This window comes from Canis lupus, chromosome 37 (assembly GCF_011100685.1).
Source record: "Canis lupus familiaris isolate Mischka breed German Shepherd chromosome 37, alternate assembly UU_Cfam_GSD_1.0, whole genome shotgun sequence".
In the NCBI taxonomy this organism is placed as follows: Eukaryota; Metazoa; Chordata; class Mammalia; order Carnivora; family Canidae; genus Canis; species Canis lupus.
The window spans coordinates 25,417,387-25,423,386 of record NC_049258.1 but is presented as its reverse complement, the minus strand read 5'-3'; positions in this window follow the sequence as shown (position 1 = coordinate 25,423,386).

The following is a 6,000-nucleotide window of genomic DNA, read 5'->3' as shown; positions in this document are numbered from 1 at the left end:
CGCGCGCTCTCGGCGGGGGCTTGCGGCGGGACCCTCCTTCTCGCGGGTGGCGCGCGCCCTCTGCTGGTCGGATGAGGGTAAACCAGGGCCGGGTTTTGCCGCTAATCCCCGGACTGAGCCCGAAGGAACCTCAGGTGTCTCACCCGCCCGAGGCGGGGAGGACCCCGACGCTTCTAGGCTTCCTTTGGCCTTCAGAGAGGAGGGCAAAGGGGCACCCTAGCTCTGCCTCCTTCAGGAAGTCCTGGAAGTGGCTCAAATGGGTCATTCTGGCTGCCCCCCCCTTTGTAAAGATTTTATTTATTTGAGAGAGAGAGAAAAAACACGAATAGGGGGCAAGGGCAGAGGGAGAGGGACAAATCGGGAGCTCTACTCCATCCCAGGACCCTGGGATCATGACCTGGGCTGAAGGCAGATGCTTAATGGCCCGCCTTTTTCCTTACAACCTGGAGGCCCTTCTGAATCTTGTGCCCACTGCAACCCTGGCCTTTATGCTCTCTTGGTGCCTTTTACAACAGCTGTTGGCAGGAAAACTGCCTTAAATGCATTCCCCTAGATGGACCAACACCTGGGCAGGTGCGTGAAGGGAATGCGGCAACTTTGGGCTGCACACCAAGGCAATCCCCTTCCCCATGGTCTTGGTGCTTCTTTCCCAAGGTTCCTGTAGGTTGAGGAGAGACCACCCTGGGCTCCCGCAGGAGGCTGACAAGATTCCACTGTGTCCTGTGGGCCAGAAGGGGACATGCAGGTGGAAGGCAGCACAATTAAGTGCAGGGAGGGTTGGGATGCTTTTCCCCAAGAGTGCTGTTGAAGTCATCAAGGTCCACCCAGGGAAAGAGTCTTTATTCTTTTTCATTTTATTTTCACTTAATTTTTTCCTGGTTTTCCAAATGACACAGAAATAGCATAGAAAATGGAAAATACAGAAGGACAAACATTATATGGTCTCATTCATTTAGGGAATATAAAAAATAGTGAAAGGGAATAAAGGGGAAAGGAGAGAAAATGAGTGGGAAATATCAGAGAGGGAGACAGAACATGAGAGACTCCTAACTCTGGGAAACGAACAAGGGGTGGTGGAAAGGGAGGTGGGGGGAATGGGGTGACTGGGTGATGGGCACTGAGGGGGGCACTTGATGGGATGAGCACTGGGTGTTATGCTATGTATTGGCAAATTGAACTCCAGTAAAAAAAAATAATAAATAATAATTTAAAAATAGAAAAAGAAAATGGAAAATACAGGCATGGGCAGCCCTGGTGGCTCAGCGGTTTGGCGCAAGCTTCAACTCAGGGCGTGGTCCTGGAAACCTGGGATCGAGTCCCACGACAGGCTCCCTGCATGGGGCCTGCTTCTCCCTCTGCCTGTGTCTCAGCTTCTCTCTCTCTGTGTCTCTCATGAATAAATAAATAAAATCTTTTAAAAAAAGGAAAGTACACACATAAGGCCTTCATTAAATATGAGTTGGATGAAGAGTGTAACGAAGCTGGGGGAAAACCACCTACAGCCCCATTACACAGAGATCACTATTCATATCTCTCTGCCATCATCTCTTTTCTTTTCACTATGCCTTTTAGAATTTAATGGTACCCTACTTTAGTCACCTAATGTTCGGGGGTGAGCATGTTCATATCACCATGCCCTATAGACCTCACATGGTGGAAGGGCGGGCTCATGTATTCTAAGGGATCATCCCCACATTGTGAGGGCCTTCGTGTGTTGGAGGGAGGTACAAAGGACCTCCTTACAGGGGGCAGGAAGCTGGGAGGGATAACAGATTCACCGGAGAGACAGAACCAGGATCCAAAAAGCTAAGAATTGAGGGCTAAATCTAACAAGGTGAAATTTTCCAGCACGGAGTGTGAGGCCCTGCTCTTAAATCATTAAATGAAAGGACAGGAGGTCAGAGTGCGAGATGTGGCAAGGCAGTGGTTCAGGAAAGCCTGTGTATAAATTAGTGGCTTCTTTTTTTAAAAAAAATTATTGATTTATTCATGAGAGACACAGAGAGAGAGAGGCAGAGACACAGGCAGAGGGAGAAGCAGGTTCCATGCAGGGAGCCTGATGTGGGACTCGATCCCAGGACCCAAGGACGTACCCCACCCCCCCCAGCCAAAGGGAGATACTCAACCGCTGAGCCACCCAGGTGTCCCAAATTAGTGGCTTCTTAGCACAATATTAAGTGGGAGCCTGATGGGTGGGATGCAGAAAAACCATTGAGCTCTGAGGATGCAGTGACGGAGCTATGGCATCAAAGATGTAGGAAACGACTTGCTCTAGTGATGGTGCCCCCAGCATACTGGACACAGTGTTAGAGAACACTTCTGAGACGACACCAAATGGAGAACATACAGAGTGGTGGGCTCAGGAAATGCAAAGACAGAAAGCTGGAGAACCCACAACATGAGAGGTGGTCTGGAAATCACACTGAGGAAAGGGACACAAGACCTGTCCTCGATTACTCAACATCGCTGCCCATGGCAAAGGACCTGGCTGTGCACGATTGAGGGCAGTGTTGGGACATGTGGTAGGAAACTACAGGAAAACAGATCTGTCACTTTGATTGAAGGAAGCAACACTGTCAATACTCAGCAGCTCCTTCCTTGGGGGTTTGCGGAAGTGGGGGAGACAAGGTTACTTCTCCAACCTTGAGACTTTTTTTTTTTAAGATTTTGTTCATTTATTCATGAGAGACACACAGAGAGAGGTAGAGGGAGAAGCAGGCTTCCTGCGGGGCAGCTGCTCAACCACTGAGCCTCCCAGGTGTCCCCAACCTTGAGACTCTTGAAGTCCTATGAATAAGGCAAGATTTCAGGTGCCTTTGGGCAGCGGAGGGGAGGTATCATTAGATTAGAGGATCTTCTTACCTATGAAATTATATCTTTAAAGCCCACCCTGCCCCTCTGTCTTTTCCTACACACAGAGCCAGTTTCAAAGCTACGATACAGGATTGGGAATCAGAAAACCGGAATTCCAGTCTCAACATGGCAACTAACTTGCTATGTGACCTTTCATCTGCTTCTCCCTCTCCCTCTGCCCACACCCCCCATGTCTCTCTCAAATAAAGCAATAAAATCTTAAAACAACAATAAAACAAAACACTTGCACATCCATTGTTCTGTTGGTCCCCTCTAAGGCCAGGGAGGAAGACAGGGCAGGGATTGCTTGACCCACTAGAAGGATAAATAAACCAAGGCCCAAGATGATAAGAGACTTGGCTAAAGTCTTAGTCTTGTTCTAGCACATGTGTCTTCTGATTTCTCTCCTAAGCTTTTTCTCAGTGGTGAGTGATTTCTCCATTGCCCTGAGTGGCCCTTGATCACCTTTTTTTGTAGGATCCATCCCACCCTTTGCCAGGATTACACAGACCTGTGTCTCCTCCACTAATGTGTGTTCTATGTCACCAAGCTCCACTTGAAGATGGAATCAGAACCCCGACTAGCATGTGGCACAAAGACATCTGTGTCCTCAAGGCCTTATACCTGCAGAGTCACAGGGCAATGATGCCACCTAGGGCACCAAGGCTTACCAGAGCACTTGCCCACATGGTAGCTCAGGTGACCATAGATAGACATTGAAATGGGCTTCTACGCTGTACATTTTCTCAGACCTTTCCGCTTTTCTGGCCTTCATCTTTTTTCAACCTGTCTTTAAAATGCATTTAATTTCAGCTTGTTCCTCAACCTGTCTATAACTCATATCAAGTAGACCTGCCGATAATAAAAATGAGCCTTACCCTTTCATTAAACCTGACTCTGCCAGGCTCTGCCCTATGCTAATACTTTTCATGTGATATCTCATTTGATGGGGCCACAGCCTTGCCAGGTGGGGATGGTTACCACCACGTTCAGATGAGGAAGCTCAGGCTCAGAGAAGTCAGGTGGCTGGCCGAGCCTGTGACGCCCGCCATCCCCCGCCCCCGCCCCCACCCAGCTCACATCCTCAGCATCACAGCAGATCCGTTCCTGCTGGGCCCTCCTGGAGAGCCTCTTCTTCATGTGGCTGTGACCTGCTGCGTGCCCATTGCAGGTACAGTCTTGTCTAGTTGTCATAGCAGAAGGTGGTTGGTTATGAAGGCAGATTGATGACTTGTCTTATGAGTGTCCTTGGTTAGGGCCTCCATCTGATAAAGAACAAATCAGAAACTGTAGTGTTACCCCCTTGTCTTTTGGAAGACTTCACCTTCCTACCTGTGCTCCTACAAGCTGGAGTAGATCACTGTACTCTGGGGTGGGGCTGGGGGGTCTGACTGCACCTTGACTTTGGTGGCATTTCCTACCTCAGTTTTGTCAGTGGTATTTCTCCCTGACTCTCCTCTGTCTTGGAACGGTGGGTTTCATATGAGGAGACAAGTGACCCACTGTCCCATTGACTGTTACTTTCTCTATTTCTGAGAATTCTCTCACTGGATCCTGCCTGCTGTTTCTTTCTTTCCTTTCTTTGTAGACGAAGGCAACATAGTATGGGGGTGGAGGTAGGAGCAAGGGCTTTGGGGCTGGACTTCCCGGGCTTGGGTGCTGGCTCTGTCCCTTACCAGCTGTGTGACCTCAAGCACTTTACTGCTCTACTTTGTCCCTCAATGACCCTATCTGCAAGATGGATTTGATAATAACAGAATCTACCTTATTGGGCTGAAGGATTAAATTATTACATAAGTACCATGGTACATATATCAGTATTTTCTATTATTAAGCAGACCAATAAAACCACCTGAAACAAAGCAAGTAATTGCCTCTTCCTCCTCTAATGCCAATCAGATGCTCCCATCTGTCCCAGGAGGAACTTGAGTGGCCACATCTACTTTTCTAGGCCAGTCCAGACCTTGTCCTAGACCCAGCTGCTGAGCTTCACCAAGAACTGGCCTCTTGACTGGTGATGGGGCCACACTGCTGTCACATGGGGCAGCCTCCTATACCCAATGGATCTTCCATTTCTTCTTGGGGTAATACTGAATCTAGAATTATAGGATCTTAGCTAGTTACCAGCCTTGTGACTTTGGAAATATGTCTATACCATTTGGAGACTTTGTTTTACCTTCTGAAATGTGGACAATAGTAATGCTTACTTCTCATGGTCATTGTGTAGATTAAATAAGAATAATGTTAACAATATGGAGCGTCCGGGTGGCTCAGTCGTTTAAGTGTCTGACTCTCGATTTTGGCTCAGGTCACAATCTCAGGGTCATGAGATCGAGCCCCACTTTGGGCTCTGCATTCAGTGTGGAGTCTGCTTGAGATTCTCTCTCTCTCCCTCTACCCTTCCCCCTGCTCTTGCTGTCTCTAAAATAAATACATAAACATTTAAAAGAATAATACTAGCAATAGCACCTAACCTACTTTTCACACTTACTACTACCCAAATAATATCCTAATATTATTTCTCTCAATGTAGCCAACACAGCTAGCTCTTTCCCCAACCCCCACACTCCAAGATGCATGCTCCTTACTTTACATAGCAGAGTTATCATTGGGAAGTGATTGCCCAGCCAGGAACTAATTTTTCAACTCTCCTTGTATTTTGGTGGGAGCCATGTGACTTGTTTCTGCCAACAGAATATGAATGGAAATGATAGTGTGTGTTGCTTGCAGGCTTGAGCACTTAGAAATGTGCCTTCTCCTTACTCTCTTATTCCCTTTCTGCCACCTGGATTCGGAGGAGGACTATTCCTAAGAGGAGGCAGAGATACCGTATGGATGGATTCTGGTTCCTAAAACACCACATGAAAAGAAGTCACCATCAACATGCATTAGACTATTCCTTGAAATTTGCAGGATTTCTTGTTACAGCAAATAACATGACCATAACTGATATACAGATTGCATTGAATCTTTTTTCCCTTTTTTTCCTAAAGATTTTATTTATTTATTCATTAGAGACACAGAGAGAGAGACAGAGAGAGAGGCAGAGACCCAGGCAGAGGTCCTGGGACTCCAGGATCACGCCCTGGGCCAAAGGCAAGCACTAAACCACTGAGCTACCCAGGGATCCCCTGCATTGAATCTTTA